Source organism: Eschrichtius robustus, chromosome 5, assembly GCF_028021215.1.
Source record: "Eschrichtius robustus isolate mEscRob2 chromosome 5, mEscRob2.pri, whole genome shotgun sequence".
Lineage (NCBI taxonomy): Eukaryota > Metazoa > Chordata > Mammalia > Artiodactyla > Eschrichtiidae > Eschrichtius > Eschrichtius robustus.
In genome coordinates this window covers 80,497,941-80,516,591 of record NC_090828.1, presented here as the reverse complement: position 1 = coordinate 80,516,591, position 18,651 = coordinate 80,497,941, and positions in this window count along the sequence as shown.

Genomic DNA, 18,651 nt, shown 5'->3' with positions numbered 1-18,651 from the left:
TGATTTATTTTCCTTCATGTGTTTCATGTGTCTTTAAATCCCCCAACCCCCTGAGTTTGCTATAATGAGGGATTCCTTTCTGCCTTCTTCCTGTTTCAAAATTTATCCTTTCTTCTTCCCTGTGAAAACAACCCATCTCTGACTAATTTTTAATTACTTGACTCTGCTAAGGAAGCTAAGAAACGGATTCAACCTAAATCAAATAGATGGTAATAATTTTTATGTCATTTTCCCAGTGAGAAGGGAAAAGCAGTTCCTGACATCTTGGAGCTGACCTGGTGCTCACAGCTAGGTCTTGGAGTTCTCCTATTAATAATTTCAATAATAATTATAATAATTAATAACATCAATTATTTCACAGGACATCAACGTCAGACGAGGGTACTCTGGGATCATGATAGATCAAGGCAAAAACAAGACTACTTTGTAATAATGTTAGAGCACAACAAAACATGAGCATTGTCAATGTCACAAAGTACCATCTACTACCCCCTTGCCCAGATAATATGAATGAGTATTGCTTATTCACCATGTCAGACTTAGTGTCCCTCTATTCTACCTTTTTTTTCTACTTAAAATTCATTAAGATATCCAACCATAGAATTCACCCCATATTCTGACAGCACTCAATCCAGAGCGAACTCTCTCCTTGCATTCTTCCTCAAGTCACCTGATACAAGTTCAGATCTTACAATAAATCACTCCTAACACTTTCTTGTTGAGATGCCCTATGGTTCTCTGGTTGCAATGAGAAATACACCCAACAGTGTTTGATATAGGTGTGGTTTTGGTCTTTTGTGTGGAGGACATTGACCCCAGATAACAACCAAAGTTTAATAGCCTAGAAAATTCAAACCAGTGACTGAAGGTGAGGCTTTTCAAAAAGTGAACGGGCAATGCTTAAATCTTATTGATTAGGTAAGCTTTCTCCCCTAGCTGTAAGAAAGCGTTGCTTGAGTTCGTAAATCCATTTTCATTTATTAAATCATTCATTCATTCAATCATACATTCTTTTTTTTTTTTTTTTTGGCTGCGCCATGCAACATGTGGGATCTTAGTTCCCCAACCAGGGATTGAACCTGTGCCCCCTTCAGTGGAAGCGCAGAGCCCTAACCACTGGACTGCCAGGGAATTCCCCATCCATTCTTTCATTAAACAGATATTTGCTGAGTACATACACTATGCCAGGAAATGTGTTAGAATCAAGGGATAAGAAAAATCAAAGTGCCTACACTCATCAAACTTACAGGTTAGGTCTGACAATAATTAGATAATTATTTACAAGTGCAAAGAATGAAGAGGATTTTTGCATGATACACTTAGACATTTCCTCTGTCACCCTGAAATTAAAACTGTTCTAATCAGATACATATTCCTATTTTGTGCCATTTATTCAACACATGGGGGATAAACAGATCAGTTTATTCACTACTGTGTTAAAGAGCCTAAGGAAAAAAAGGCTCTCCTTGCTACTGTAACTGACATCTTGCAGTAAATATTAAACATTAACTATGATTTAAGGTACAATTTTTAAGTCTTTTCTGATTTGATTACCTAACTCTAATACCAAGAGTTTAAATTCCTTTCCCTACCAGTGGAAAGCAAGATGGATCTCTTAACCTCATCAGCATAACAAGATATGCAGTGGGATAAAAATGAGTCTAGGTTACAGCCATAACCTTGTCTAGTGAATTGCTAGACACACAGCTGAAGAGCTATTGATAATGATATATTCCCATGGGAACAGTGGGAGAATTTTCCTAGCCTTGGATTTGGCATCACCTGAGGGGTCAGACACTGAGTTAAGTATGTGCCGTGCTATCTCTCTTAATCTTTACTCATGCATATATTTATTAATTCAAGTATCCATTCATCAAGCGAAATTTTTTGAGCATCTACTATTTCCAGGCACCGGGCTAGATACTGGGGACATACATTAATCAAAGAATCACAGATATAAACATAAGGTTACAAGGTGTGATAAGGGCTAAGGAGGAGGAGGCATACAGTACTATGGGAGTATCTGATGGGGAAAATGAAAGTAACACCGTTGGATGGGTTAAGAGCTTTCCTGGGATGGTGCTAATTATACTAAGAGCTAAAATAAGTTAAGATGTTCAGGACAAACCTGTGTTATAGGTATTATCATAACCACGTCTTACAAAAGAGAACTGAGTCTCAGCCATATCTAGCAATGGAGAAGTGGGTGAGTCAGGATTTGAAACCACGTCTCTGAGATTTTTACAGTCCAACACATATCCACCACATTGAGCAGCTCTGTATATCCTTCCATTAGAATGTTCCTGCTCTGCTGGAACTCTGTGTACACATCTGCCTTCTCAATTAGACTATGATATCCTAGAGGGCAGAAGCTGTACCTTACGTGACACACAGTTCCAGATACATGTGTCACCCTCAAAAGGTTGCCTAGATGATAATCAACACGTTCAGTGTAATTTTGTTCATTTTAAAAGACCTTTTTGGCAGAGAAAGGATTTTGGAGATTTTATGTATCGTAAAAAACAAATGTCCATGGAATTTTGAATTGATGCTGTTTCTTTCTTTTCTTTTCTCTCGATTATAAAGATATTTACTGAAAGTCATTCTCTGGAAATTATGGCTGCTCTTAAAGCTGTATAATTTTATTTAAATAGCCTTGGTGGCCTATAGCTGTTTGAAGGCTTCCCTCTTTGTTCGATTTACTAGGAAAATCAAGGCTAAAATTGTGGTTTATTCTAAAGCAATTTCAGATCTGTGTGATATGGGTCTTGATCCAATTTATTTTCCTTTCCTCATTTTTTTTTTTTTTTGGTGTATCTATTTGTTATCTTGTTTTGAATACATCTTATATGTCACCTCTAATCCTTGGAATATGCCAAGATTTAAATGAATAAACAAAAATTATTTTAAAAGGCCTCACAAAGGAAATTAGATTTAGAGAATGAACTTCCATAAATCTAGTTCCATTATTCTTCTCCTATGTGTTTTTTTTTCTTTTCTTTTTTTTTTTTAATCTTTATTGGAGTATAATTGCTTCACAATACTGTGTTAGTTTCTGGAGTACAACAAAGTGAATCAGCCATATGCATACACATGTCCTCATATCCCCTCTCTCTTGAGCCTCCCTCCCATCCTCCCTATCCCACCCCTCTAGGTCATTGCAAAGCACCCAGCTGATCTCCCTGTGCTTTGCCGCTGCTTCCCACTAGCTAACTATTTTACATTCAGTAGTGTATATATGATGCTACTCTCACTTCACCCCAGCTTTCCCCTCCCACCTTGTGTCCTCAAGTCCATTCTCTATGTCTACATCTTTATTCTTGTCCTGTAACTAAGTTCATCAGTACCATTTTTTTTTTTTTAGATTCCATATATATGCATTAGCATACGGTATTTGTTTTTCTCTTTCTGACTTACTTCACTCTGTATGACAGACTCTAACTCCATCCACCTCATTACAAATACCTCCATTTCATTTCTTTTTATGGCTGAGTAATATTCCATTGTATATATGTGCCACATCTTCTTTATCCATTCATCTGTCGATGGACATTTAGGTTGGTTCCATGTCCTGGCTGTTGTAAATAGTGCTGCAATGAACATTGGGGTACATGTGTCTTTTTGAATTATGGTTTTCTCAGGGTATATGCCCAGTAGTAGGATTGCTGGGTTGTATGGTAGCTCTATTTTTAGTTTTTTAAGGCACTTCCTTACTGTTCTCCCTAGTGGCTGTATCAATTTACATTCCCACCAACCGTGAAAGAGGGTTCCCTTCTCATCACACCCTTTCCAGAATTTATTGTTTCTAGATTTTCTGATAATGGCCATTCTGACCAGCCTGAGGTGATACCTCATTGTAGTTTCGATTTGCATTTCTCTATAATTGGTGATGTTGAACATCTTTTCATGTACCTCTTGGCCATCTGTATGTCTTCTTTGGTGAAATGTCTATTTAGGTCTTCTGCTCATTTTTTAATTGGATTATTTGTTTTTCTGATATTGAGCTCCATGAGCTGTTTGTATATTTGGGAGATTAATCCTTTGTCTGTTGTTTCATTTGCAAATATTTTCTCCCATTCTAAAGGTTGCTTTTGGCTTGTTTATGGTTTCCTTTGCTGTGAAAAAAGGTTTTAAGTTTAATTAAGTCCCATTTGTTTATTTTTCTTTTTATTTCCATTACTCTAGGAGGTGGGTCAAAAAAGATCTTGCTGTGGTTTATGTCAAAGAGTGTTTTTCCTATGTTTTCCTCTCAGGGTTTTATAGTGTCCGGTCTTACATTTAGGTCTCAAATACGTTTTGAGTTTATTTTTGTGTATGGTGTTAGTTAGTGTTCTAATTTCGTTCTTTTACATGTAGCTGTCCAGTTTTCCCAACATCACTTATTGAAGAGGCTGGCTGTCTTTTCTCCATTGTATGTTCCTGCCTCCTTTGTTTTAAATTAGGTGCCCATATGTGCGTGCGTTTATCTCTGGGATTTCTATCCTGTTCCATTGACCTATATTTCTGTTTTTGTGCTAGTACCATACTGTCTTGATTACTGTAGCTTTGTGGTATAGTTTGAAGTCAGGGAGCCTGATTCCTCCAACTGTTTTTCTTTCTCAAGATTGCTTTGGCTATTTGGGGTCTTTTGTGTTTCTATACAAATGGTAACATTTTTTGTTCTAATTCTGTGAAGAATGCCATTGGTAGTTTGATAGGGATTGCATTGAATCTGTAGATTGCTTTGGGTAGTATAGTCATTTTCACAATATTCATTCTTCCAATCCAAGAACATGGTATAGTTCTCCAACTGTTTATGTCATCTTTGATTTCTTTCATCAGTGTTTTATAGTTTTCTGAGTACAAGACTTTTGCCTCCTTAGGCAGGTTTATTCCTAGGTATTTTATTCTTTTTGTTGCAATGGTAAATGGGAGTGTTTCCTTAATTTCTCTTTCTGATTTTTCGTTGTTGGTGTATAGGAATGCCGGAGATTTCTGTGCATTAATTTTGAATCCTGCAGCCTTACCAAATTCACTGATTAGTTCTAGTAGTTTTCTGGTGGCATCTTTAGGATTTTCTGTGTATAGTATCATGTCATTGGCAAGCAGTGACATTTTTACTTCTTCTTTTCCAATTTGTATTCCTTTTAATTTTTTTTCTTCTTTGACTGCTGTGGCTAAGACTTGCAAAACTATGCTGAATAAGAGTGGTGAGAGTGGACATCCTTGTCTTGTTCCTGATCTTAGTGGAAATGCTTTCAGTTTTTCAAGCATCATTGAGTATGATGCTTGCTGTGGGTTTGTCATATATGGCCTTTATTATGTTGAGGTAGGTTCCCTCTATGCCCATTTTCTGGAGAGTTTTTATCATAAATGGGTGTTGAATTTTGTCAAAAGCTTTTTCTGCATCTATTGAGATGATCATATGGTTTTTATTCCTTGATTTGTTAATGTGGTGTATCACATTGATTGATTTGGGTATATTGAAGAATCCTTGCATCCCTGGGATAAATCCCACTTGATCATGGTGTATGATCCTTTTAATATGCTGTTGGATTCTGTTTGCTAGTATTTTGTTCAGGAGTTTTGCATCTATGTTCATCACTGATATTGGTCTATAATTTTCTTTTTTTGTGATATCTTTTTCTGGTTTTGGTATCAGGGTGATGGTGGCTTTGTAGAATGAATTTGGGAGTGTTTCTCCCTCTGCAATTTTTTGAAAGAGTTTGAGAAGGATTGGTGTTAGCTCTTCTCTAAATGTTTGATAGAATTCGTCTGTGAAACCATCTGGTCCTGGACTTCTGTTTGTTGGAAGATTTTTAATTACTGTTTCAATTTCATTGCCTGTGATAGGTCTATTTATATTTTCTAATTCTTCCTGGTTCAGTCTTGGAAAATTGTACATTTCCAAGAATTTGTCCACTTTTTCATGGTTGTCCATTTTATCGGCATATAGTTGTTTGTAGTAGTGTCTTATAATCCTTTGTATTTCTGCAGTGTCAGTTGTGTTTTCTCCTTTTTCATTCCTAATTTTATTGATTTGCATCCTCTCTCTTTTTTTCTTGATGAGTCTGGCTAAGGGTTTATCAATTTTTTTTATCTTCTCAAAGAACCAGCTTTCGGTTTTATTGATCTTTGCTATTGTTTTCTTCATCTCTATTTCATTTATTTCTGCTCTGATCTTTATGATTTCTTTCCTTCTACTGACTTTGGGTTTTCTTTGTTCTTCTTTCTCTAGTTGTTTTAAGCGTAGGGTTAGATTGTTTATTTGAAATTTTTCTTGTTTCTTGAGGTGAGATTGAATTGCTATAAACTTCTGTCTTATAACTGCTTTTGCTGAGTCCCACAGGTTTTGCATCATTGTGTATTTGTTGTCATTTGTTTCTATGTATTTTTTAATTTCTTCTTTGACTTCTTCAGTGATCTCTTGGGTATTTAGTAGTGCACTGTTTAGCTTCCATGTATTTGTGTTTTTTACAGTTTTTTTTCCTGTAATTGATTTCCAGTCTCATAGCATGTGGTCAGAAAAGATGCTTGATATGATTTCAATTTTCTTAAATTTTCCGAGGCTTGATTTGTGACCCAAGATGTGATCTATCCAGGAGAATGTTCCATGTGCAATTGAGAAGAAAGTGTATTCTGCCACTTTTGGGTGGAATGTTCTATAAATATCAATTAAATTTATCTGGTCTATTGCGTCATTTAAAACTTGTGTTTCCTTATTTATTTTCTGTTTGGATGATCTGTCCATTGGTGTAAGTGGGGTGTTAAAGTCCCCTACTGTTATTGTGTTACTGTCGATTTCTCCTTTCATGGTTTTTAGCATTTGCCTTATGTATTGAGGTGCTCCTATGTTGGGTGCATAAACATTTATAATTGTTATATCTTCTTCTTGGATTCATCCTTTGATCATTATATAGTGTCCCTCCTTATCTCTTGTAACAGTCTTTTTTTTAAAATTTATTTTTATTTGTTTATTTATTTAGTTAGTTAGTTGTGGCTGTGTTGGGTCTTTGTTGCTGCATGCAGGCTTTCTCTAGTTGCAGTGAGTGGGGGCTATTCTTTGTTGTGGTGTGTGGACTTCTCATGGCGGTGGCTTCTCTTGTTACAGAGCATGGGCTCTAGGCATGCGGGCTTCAGTAGTTGTGGCACCTGGGCTCAGTAGTTGTGGCTTGCAGGCTCTAGAGTGCAGGCTCAGTAGTTGTGGTACATGGACTTAGTTGCTCTGTGGCATGTGGGATCTTCCTGGACCAGGGCTCAAACCCATGTACCCTGCATTTGCAGGCGTATTCTTAACCACTGCATCACCAGGGAAGTCCCTCTTGTAATAGTCTTTATTTTAAATTCTATTTTATCTGATACGAGTATTGCTACTCCAGCTTTCTTTTGATTTCCATTTGCATGGAATATTTTCCATCTCTTCACTTTCAGTCTGTATGTGTCCCTAGGTCTGAAGTGGGTCTCTTGTAGACAGCATATATATGGGTCTTGTTTTTGTATCCATTTAGCCAGTCTGTGTCTTTTGGTTGGGGCATTTAATACATTTACATTCAAGCTTATTATCAATATGTATGTTCCTGTTACCATTTTCTTAATTGTTTTGGGTGTGTTTTTGAGGGTCTTTTTCTTCTCTTATGTTCCCACCTAGAGAAGTTTCTTTAGCATTTGTTGTAAATCTGGTTTGGTGGTGCTAAATCCTCTTAGTTTTGCTTGTCTGAAAAGCTTTTGATTTTCCATCGAATCTGAATGAGATCCTTGCTGGGTAGAGTAATCTTGGCTGTAGGTTTTTCCCTTTCATCACTTTAACTATATCCTGCTACTCCCTTCTGACCTGCAGAGTTTCTGCTGAAAAATCAGCTGATAACCTTATGGGGATTCCTTTGTATATTATTTTTTGTTTTTCCCTTGTTGCTTTTAATATTTTTTTCTTTGAATTTAATTTTTGTTAGTTTGATTAATATATGTCTTGGTGTGTTTTTCCTAGGGTTTATCCTGTATGGGACTCTCTGTGCTTCCTGTACTTGGGTGACTATTTCCTTTCCCATGTTAGAGAAGTTTTCAACTATGATCTCTTCAAATATTTTCTCAGAAACTTTCTCTTTCTCTTCTTCTTCTGAGACCCCTATAATTTGAACGTTGGTGCATTTAGTGTTGTCCCAGAGGTCTCTGAGATTGTCTTCAATTCTTTTCATTCTTCTTTCTTTATTCTGCCCCTTGGCAGTTATTTCCACCATTTTGTCTTCCAGCTCACTTATTCCTTCTTCTGCCTCAGTTATTCCGTTATTGATTCCTTCTAGTGTATTTTTCATTTCAGTTATTGTGTTGTTCACCTCTGTTTGTTCTTTAGTTCTTCTAGATCTTTGTTAAACATTTCTTGTGTTTTCTCAGTCCATGCCTCCATTCTATTTTTGAGATTCTGGATCATCTTTACTATCATTACTCTGAATTCTTTTTCAGGTAGATTGCCTATTTCCTCTTCATTTATTTGGTGTTGTAGGTTTTTACCTTGCTCCTTCATTTGTGACCTATTGTTTTGCTGTCTCATTTTTAGTTTTTTTTATGAGTGGGATTGTGTTCCTCTCTTACTGGTTGTTTGGCCTGAGGCTTCCAACACTGGAGTTTGTAGGCTGTTGGGTAGAGCTGGGTCTTGGTGCTGTGATGAGGACCTCTGTGAGACCTCATTTCGATGAATATTCCCTGAGATCTGAGGTTCTCTGTTAGTCCAGTGGTTCGGACTCAGAGCTTCCACTGCAGGAGCTTCACCCGACCCCTGGCTCATGAACCAAGATCCCCCAGGCCGCGTGGGGTGGCAAAAAAAAAAAAAAAGAAAGAAAAGAAAAGAGAACAATAACAAAGTAAAAAATGAAATTAGACTAGGAAACTAACATATATGTTGGAAAGAGTATAAAAATAAAAATATAGATAAATCACTAACTGGGAGGTACAGCAGTACCACAATAGTAAATAAAAAAGAGGAGAAGGGAAAAGGAAAAAAAAAGAAAGAAAGAAAAAAAGGGGGGGGAAGGCCTTGGCTGTGAAGGGCTGGGCCTAAGCAAGGGTGAGGTTTGGGCAGTGGGCGGGACCTATGCTCAGGACTCACAGGGCTGGAAAAGGCCCTGGGTGCTGTGGGGGGTGGGGCTTAGGCTCAAGGAACAGAACAGGCCCAGGCGTGCCCCCCACCCCTGTCTCAGAGGGCAGTGGACCTCACCTGGGAGCCCAGCAGGCTTCCTGGGCTCAAGTGGGCGGGGCAAATGCCCTCCTCTCCTCTTCTGCTCCTTCTGGAGGACCCTTCCCACCTGCCTCTCCTGATCTCCCTGGACTCAGTGGTGCCGATCTTGTCTGGCCTCTACTTCTCCTCCCCCCTCAGTCCCCCCATGTCCTACCGGTTCACTTGGGGGCTCCCCCATCTCCTTGGGCATCAGGGTCCCCCACCAGAGGCCGGCAGGCACCCTAGTTGTGGGGAGATGCTAACTCGGCATCTTCCTACACCGCCATCTTGACTCTGCCCTGTTCTCCTATGATTTTTTAATTTTAATCTTTGTATCTGGGAAAAATTAAGGAAAGATATTCAAGGGAAAAGAAAACAGAACAGAGGCTCTGAAGGGGGTACATCGAGGTGGAGCCATAGAAGGAGTTAAGTGGTGGTGATGATGATGATGGTGATGGAGACTCAGAGAATAATTGTCTGGATATTTTCTGCAGGACCTTTGTACCAAAAGTAAATAGTTCTGTCGTCTGGTTCCTGATTCACTGCCAAGTGCCAAGATTGAATTGGTAAGTAAAGGTAATAAAACGTGGAGGATACAGGTATTAAGACTGGTGAATGAGCAAAGTAAAATAGGAAAAAAGGCAAAGCTACAATCCTAGGTGAGTGTGGGTGGGAGAGAAGATGGGCATTTCATGGAGTCAGTGTTCTAGAGGACTTATGTCTCATTTTAGAAAAATAAGAATACATTCTTAGGTTCCTTATGAAATTAATTTATTTCAAGAGCAGATGTCTACAGAGCAAGCTTTGTGGCTAGGATTTCCACATCTTAAAAGTTCACCTACATCGCAATCATCACATAAGTAGCAATCTAGTAAGAGCCTAAACTTATTTTCTCCAAAGTCCTCAGGCACTTTAAATCTTAAACTGATTATCATCAATTTTCAAAATAGTCTCTTAGGATAGTTACATAACTAGGTCTTCTAAAACTGAATGACACCTAGTGAAGAAAAACCAAAACAAACCCTGATCTAAGGTTAGTTTTTAAAGCAGATGCTAGATTTTGGCCAAACTCCTCCACAACGGGAGATTTAAAAAGGCTATATGCTGTTAACACAAAGGAATTCTCTTAGAATCTCCAAACACAAGAGACAGTCCTACCAGTTTAACACAGAGAAGAGAATTTGAGTTTCGTGTGAATATTACACCTGGGCTAATTTCACTGTTTAGTTTTATACAGAGATCTAAACATCTGAAAAGAAGAAAAAGTCAGGACTTTCTTCAGTTTATTTTATATTGATGTGTGAGCAAATATTGACACTACAGAGGATTTGGTTTGACTCGCTAACAAGCCCAAATGGAACCACTCCCTTAAAGGGGACATGTCAGCTAATGGTTTCCACCAAATCAGGTTGCTCATAAGACCAGAAGGATCAAGGAGATAGGAGAGAAAACAGCGGGTAAATCAACTCAGGGAAATTCCTCTGTGTTATTAGTTCAATCAACCATTAAATCAATACTTAGTGAACGTGTATAAAAGATGCTGTGGAGGGATTCAAAGGAGAGTACTCACTGGCCATACCCAGGCAACGTCAGTCAGGACTCTAGTCTTTCATTTTAGTAATGGCTTTAATAATTTTAATAACAATTTAAATCCCTTACCAATTGCAACATAAATTGCTTATATTCTTGGAAGAAGTGTGCTACTCTTTACTCTGGTCATGATGGGGAGATTCATAATTCCCTTCCATCTTTAATATACTGTCTTATCCTATACCACAATATAATTCAACGATTCTAATTCTTATAGAGCATTAAGTGGGCCCATTTTAAAATCTATCCAAGTGTATTTCACTGCTAAAATACATCTTGTTAAAGAAGGCCTATGTTTTTAGTGTATAATAATTTGTTTCATTGTTTATTGAACAAATACATATTGGGTACTCATTTTACACTAGATACTGTGTTAGGTGCTGGGGATATGACACCTAGGGCTCATGGATCTTACAGTTGAATGGTCTTTATTACAGCAATTCACTTGACAAAGTTTGGGGAGCTTCACCACGGAATTCAGATTTAGAGAACTATGTTCTCTAGACACTAGTTCCACTTTTCTTTAAAAAAATTTTTAAATTTCTTTAACTTATAAAAAGAGCCTATAATGTTCATTTAGCCTCAGCAGTACACTAAGGTGCTATGAGAATGTCATCAGGAGAAGTAAAAGTATGGTGAGTGATACACAGTAACTCAAGCAACTACATTGGGTTAAAAGAACAAGAACTATGAGACAGTGAGAGAAAAGCAGGGAGGATGAAAAATTACAGATAAGCGAGCCAGAAAAAAAGTCACTACTGTGTAATCATCTGTTACTTAAGGATGTGGTCCCTGTGGTTTCAGATAGACTTGTTTGAGGCATGTTGTCCTTCAGGGTTGGCAGGGTTATAGGCAGGGATTGGAGGACAAAGAAAGAGAAATCTTTTAGGGGAACAAACACAGAAGGAACTGTACTATGAAGTCTCCTAGCTCCTGAACATTGCCACCTGTCTCCTGGACTAGCTTGTTGGCAGCTGTAGAAGTTACATGCATTTTGAAGAAACAAACCAAAAACATCTTGATGATATTTTCCCATGAGAACAATGGCAGAATTTTACTAGCAGAGGATATGGCATCACCCAAAAGGCACCTCAGTGTGGTAGATATGTGGTAGATATATTCATATTAGAATATTCTCATTTTTCTTAGGTCTGTTTTATAATGAGGTTTACTCTGGGCCCTTCTACTCCCTCTTCTGTTTGAGAGGCCTGATTCCAGTGTCATGATTTGCACTGTCCCTCTGAAAATGTAGTTCCATTGAACTAAGCGTGAGCCATTTTCATGTCTCTTAATCTTTATTCATGTGTGTACAGTTGACCCCTGAACCCTCAGGGGTTGGGAGTCATGTTAGGGGTGCCCACCAGCTGAGTCAAAAATCCTGAATAACTTAACAGTTGACCCTCCCTATCTCAGTTCCGCATCTGCAGATTCAACCAACTGCAGACCTTGTAGCACTATAGCAATTTACTGAAAAACAAACAAACAAACAACAAAAAAACTGCGTATAAGTGGATCCACACAGTTAAAATCCATGCTGTTCAAGGGTCAACTATATTCATGCTTTTAATTATTCATTCATCAACTAAATTTATTGAGCATTTATTAGGTTCCAAGTGCTGAACTAGGTAAGGACACACATTAACCAAAGAATTATAGACAAAAATATAAGTTTACAGCTGTGATTAGTGCTAAGAAGGAGGGGCACATGGTGCTATGAGAGTGTGTGACGGGGAAAGTGACATTGTTGCCGGAGTTAAGAAGAGCTTTCCTGATACAGTGCTAATCATGCAAAGATCTAAGAGAAGTAGATGAATAAACTCTAGAGATCAACATTGTACCTCTAGTCAACAGTACTACATTGTAGAGCTAAAGATGTGGTAAGAAGTGGATCTCATCCTAAGTGTTCATTTCACAATAAAAGAGAAAGAAAAGAGAAAGAAAGAAAGAAGAGGAAGGAAGAAAATTAAGATATTTTTGGCAAACCTATGTTTAGGTATTATTATATCCCTCTCCTAGGAGAGAGAACTGAGTCTCAGCTATATCTAGCAATGGAGAAGTTGATGAGCCAGGGTTTGAACCTGAGTCTCTGTGCATATCTACCACACTGAGGTGCACATGCTGAGCTCATGATGCCACCAATCACGATGCTGAGGGCTAGAAGGGATCTTGCTGTGGGAAGTCTTCATCAGCCTCCCCTCCAGACAGGTGGAAGCTTGTTTGAGGACTCCAGTGCTTCCCTCAATGTCCTTCTAATACTGTTTCCCATTAGCAAGTTCTTCTTTGAAGCAAAGTATATTCTAATTATATTTTCTGTTAGCTTCTATTATTTATTTCCTAAGCAAAAATGAAAAATGTTGACCACACTCTCTCACAGTTGAATAATAACAGCAGAGCAACAAAGCTGAATTCCATGAACCACTTTTGAAAAGCAAGTCTTGTTACTTCATTTTCTTATCCTGAAATGACATGGATTACTTGAAAGCAGTAATGAGGTTACTTTTCATATTTAGAATATTCTCATTTTTCTTAGGTTTGTTTTATAATGAGGTCTACTCTGGGACCTTCTACTCCCTCTTCTGTTTGAGAGGCCTGATTCCAGTGTCATGATTTGCATTGTCCCTCTGAAAATGTAGTGCAAGGTGAGGTCCAGTTTTCCTGAAGACTTTCTTCCTTATTGTTACCTCCCACTCCAAGAATGAATATATTTTCTTAAACATAATTGCTTACTTTTTTCATGTATTCACTTGGGGTCATATTAAAAATGTCCTAGATTCTTTTCTTATTTTCTCAAATACAGTTAATTATGTTCCATATTCTATTTTTATAGTTTTCCATCCTCCCCTCCCCAGGTCTACGTTTAACTCAGCACATGTTCTTGCTGAGTTTTAATCTCTTGGCTTTAGATGAGCATAGCCCTCGTTTGTTCTCTTCCTTTCTCCTGGGGTGGGCTAGTATCAGCAGAGAAAATATGGAATATTAACTTTGCAGTTCATTCAATAAACACATATTTATTGAAAGCCTATTGTGTGTCAGAAATCAGCCCAGATGTTTGGTTATAGTGATGAGTAAGACAGATATGATCCCCTTATACTGTGATACATCCTATGATACGGGAAGTATCATAGATCCAGATAACAGGAACATCTAACCCAACTTGTAATGTCAATGGGAATATACTTGGATCAGTAATATCAGAGTTGAGATTTGAAGGGTCAGAACGAGTTTGCCAGACAACCGTGGCCAGCCATGGAAAGAGAGAAGAGTCTTTCTGGCAGAAAGAGCAGCATATGTGAAAGTCAGAGAATATAGCAGTGACATGCTTTTCTCTTTTTTTCCTAATTTTCATGCAAACTAAAGAATGCAGAAGATCATACATTAATAATTTACTATTTTGTTTGGGAGAAAAAAAGCTTATAGCTTATATATGTAGTATTATATAAATAATTTCCTTGTAGAATTATTGCCTATAAGCTTTGGAATAAGATTATGACCCATTTGGAGGGTCCATTTGGAGGGACAATGGGTCCATGAACTGTGAGAGTCATTGATTTAGGAGAATTTAAAAAAGATCCTTAGCACTGGAAAGGACCACAGGAGGGGAGGGAACCAGTGGCTGGGAAGAGAGAAAATGTCCTAAAAAATGAGACTCAATGGATGAGCCGGGAGCAACGGGGGCCGAACCTTATAAGCTATGTAAAGATGGCAGAATATGATCATAAAAGTAATGGGGAGCCACAGTTTCAAGCTGATTTCTGTTGTTTCACCAGGGAGGGTAGCAGGCATTGTATTCTATCCATCCCTTCTTCTCCTATAGCTTCCTTTGCTCTCCATTAAACTAGATATAGTAGAAATAAAAATAAATTAAAATGATACTTTCTCCTATCCCAGTTTTATGAGAAATGACACCATTGATAAGTTTAGAGGGGGAGGTTTGATTAGAATAGACCCATGTTTAAATTATCACCGAAAGGATTTCTAATTGTGGGCAGCCCTTCAATGGAGTAACACATACAAAAAAGCAGAGATCTGGGGTCTGCTGTCTAGAAGCTTACTATGTACTACTCTGCCTGTGGTCTCTCACGAACTACTATTATTTCTCTACCTTTCTTCAACCTATTTTGTGTCGTTAGGGAACTGGAAATCCAACCCAATTTTTCTCTTGAGTGACGTCAAGAGATGCCAAGGAAATTGGCAACATTCTATCCAGAAAGCTATTTTCTTCCCACCTTGGCAGGACATCAGAGAGTGACAAAAGTAGCCATGATATGAAAGGGCCACCTAAGTGTTGGTTCCCCTTGGCTGACAGCTTCGTTTCAGAATCTTGCTTTGCCAACCATATCCCAACCCGTGCAGCTGGAAGATTTACTTTAATAAATCTAGATAATTCTTTAAGAATAGAGGCAACCTATTCCTTTTCTTCCAGACACCCATTTCTTTATAATTAAGTCAACATTGTAGGTATTTCCCACCATCTTCCATTTAAAGCTGTGGAGAGAATGAGTAACTCCTGCCTAAGGTGGGTTTAACAGACCCTGGGGTGAGCATTTTGAGAGTCTCACACAGAAAAATGGCTTGGTATGAGAAGGAAAGATGGCACTTTCATTATCCCTTATTATGGACTTGAGGATTTGGATTTGGATTTGAACTGCTGAATTCTGTTCTTTAGGACAGCTCAGCTGTTACCGCTGTTCTGCTCTTGAAGTTAATTGGTCCTACCGTATTCCTCTTTGTCTAGAGACACACTCACACCATAGTGCTTATGCCTTTATTAAGAAAACATGTCACTCCTTTTATTATTGATTATGAAAAAGAAATACCCTCCATCTTCTGCACATGAGATCAGGAGAACACCTGAGCCTTCTCCCTTTTAATTTCAGGAAAAGTATGAGTTTGCATTTGGAGGACAGATAGAAACGTTGCCTTCACCGACAGATCTGGACTCGTTGTTGTTCTCCATCGAGTTACAGAGGGAAAAAATAGCAACCATTTGCAATGTGATCTCTTCTTTTTTGTCCTCTAATACTTCTCAGACTCTGTCTTTGAGATTTAGGACGTGAGCAGAGGACTTCAGTAACAATAATAATTACAGAGAGAGGAGAAGACTGTTTATACTTCCCCAAAGTTACTTATCACTCTGAATTGTGGTTTTATTTGTCTTTGACTTTCTCACCCGTTAGACTGGCATTCATAAGAACAAGGACAGGGTCTAATTCACCCTTCTCTATGCCCAGCACAGAACTCAGTGTCTGACACAGGGAAAGTACTCAAAAATTATTTGCTGACTACATCAATGACTGGGTCCACAGAAGCAAAGGGCATCACTTAAACAATGACCTCCATTGTATTATTTTTCACTCTCGGAGAAGTTCTGTTGCATTTGCCAGCAGCGCCACAAGTGGATTTGGAAGAAACCATATACTCTAGTTCAACCAAATGGGAGATTCACAGTGGCTGGGCCTCCTCATGCAATGGTCTGCTCACTGGTCAAGGTCTGGGAGAACAGCCACTCAGGAGGCCCACTGGTCTCTGCCATTAGCCTCCTTCTAGAGACCTCAGGCAAGTCCCTGAGTGTAGCTGGTCCTCCATTTCTCTTGTTTGTAGACCAGAGGAGTTGGACACAGGAACTTCTAACCTGGAGAGCACAGATTCACAGATGAATACCATGGCAAGCCTGCAAGCTTCCTGAGATTTTGTGTGACATGTTATGGTTTTATGGATATGTGTACTTTACACATTTTTTTGAGAGAAAGGGTTGATAGCGTTCATCAAGTTTTTTTAAGAAAAATAACTTTTAAAAAAGGTTAATTCAAAAAAAATAAAATTAAAAGAAAGGTTAAGAAACTCCTGAATAGCTAAATTTTGATATCCCTTTCCCCTATACAATTTCTATACTTCTAAGAAAACTTCTAAAATTCCTTCAGCCACAGCATTTTTTTTCCTCTCTGATTGTTCATTTGCCCCTAATCATTCACTGCCTCATGATACTTTAACTATCTATGTATGTCCAGGTTAAACTTCATCTACATTGTTTGAATCTGGAGCTCAGTCTTTTATTTCTCCAAATGCCCACAATAAATGGTGATTGAAAATTTTTGTAGATTTATTTTATCCCAGAACACTGACTGCTTCCCCTCAAAACCTCTATGCCTTCCAGGATCAGGGCTATAAATATCATCATCCAAAAGGAGTTCAAGAGAGAGTCGAGGGATCGTTTGCTAAGACCATCCACATAAGAGGCTAGTGGGGTGAGACGCCTAGTCCAGGAACTTCTGGAGACACTGAGTGAAGAGAGAGTGAAGATGTCTGACACTCACTAGGAATGGCAGGTAGGCAATTCCTAAAAGGAGTAGTTTGGGCCTGTGGTAGCAACTCCACAAGCCAAGGCCATCGCCTTGTCATCTAAAGAAGTCAGATGTAAAGGCATGAAGGAAGAGGACAGTTTTGGTTAGCCTACCTGTATCAGTTTCCTATCGCTTCTGTAACAAATTGCCACAGACTTAGTGGCTTAAAACAACATAGATTTATTATCTTATAGTTCTTGAGGTGAGAAGTCTAAACTAGGTCTTCAGGGCTGCATTCCTTCTGGAGGCTCCAGGGAAGAATCCCTTACCTTGACCCTTCCAGCTTCCAGAGGCTAACTACATCCTTTGGCTAATGGCCCACTTCCTCTGTGTTCAAGCCCAGCAGCACAACATCTTCAAATCTCTTGCTCTGTCCCTCTGCTGAGTCTTTCATCACGTTGCCACTGTCTGACTCTGAGTCCTCCTGCATACCTCTCGAAAGGATTAGTAATTACCTGGGGCCCACCTGGATAAGCTAAAACAATCTCCCCATCTCAAGATCTTTAACCGATCATAAAGGCAAAGTCCCTTTGATAAGGTACCAGATAAGGTAACATTCACAGTTACTGGAGATTAAGAGGCAGGCTTGCTTGGCGAGCCATTATTTAGCCCATCATTATACCTTATGTTTGCTTGCATCTATTTATTTATTATGCTACAGCTTTGTAGGAAGAGTCATGTTCACGGATATTTTGTGCAAAGGGAAATTACTTGGCTAAGTACATGAACAAGCAGTAAGAAAAGAGGGAAGAACTATGTGCCCGGAGCTGAAGGGAACCTAAAATTTTTAACAAAGGAACCTAAGGAATGAAGGAGTCTTCTCTCATCAGCAATTTGCCATATCTTCCACTTCTATATCATTCATGTGGAAGACTGGTAAATTGGGAGGATTTAGAAATAATAATTATAGTATTGTATTATATATATATATATTTTAATTAATTTATTTATTTTTGGCTGCATTGGGTCCTCGATTCTGCGTGCAGACTCTCTCCAGTTGTGGTGAGCCGGGGCCACCCTTCGCTGCGGTGCGTGGGATTCTTATTGCGGTGGCTTCTCTTGCTGAGGAGCACAGGCTCTAGGCGGGCGGGCGGGCTTCAGCAGTTGTGGCGCACAGGCTCAGCAGTTGTGGCGCACAGGCTCAGCAGTTGTGGCGCACAGGCTCAGCCACTCCACGGCATGTGGGATCCTCCAGGACCAGGGCTCGAACCCGTGTCCCCTGCATTGGCAGGCGGACTCCTAACCACTGCGCCACCAGGGAGGTCCCTATATTATATTCTGTAATAACATTATAATACAGTTGACCTTTGAACAGCGTGGAGGTTGGAGCTCCCATCCTTGGTGCAGTTGAAAAATCAAATACAACACATAGTTGGCTCTCAACATCCACGGCTCCCCCGTATCTGTGGTTCCATATCCTTGGATTCAACCAACCATGGATTGTGTAGTAATGTAGTCCCCTATTGGACTTCTAACCAAGCACAAAGATCTGAAGTCCTTATACAAATTCTACGTTGATGATGGGCATCCATC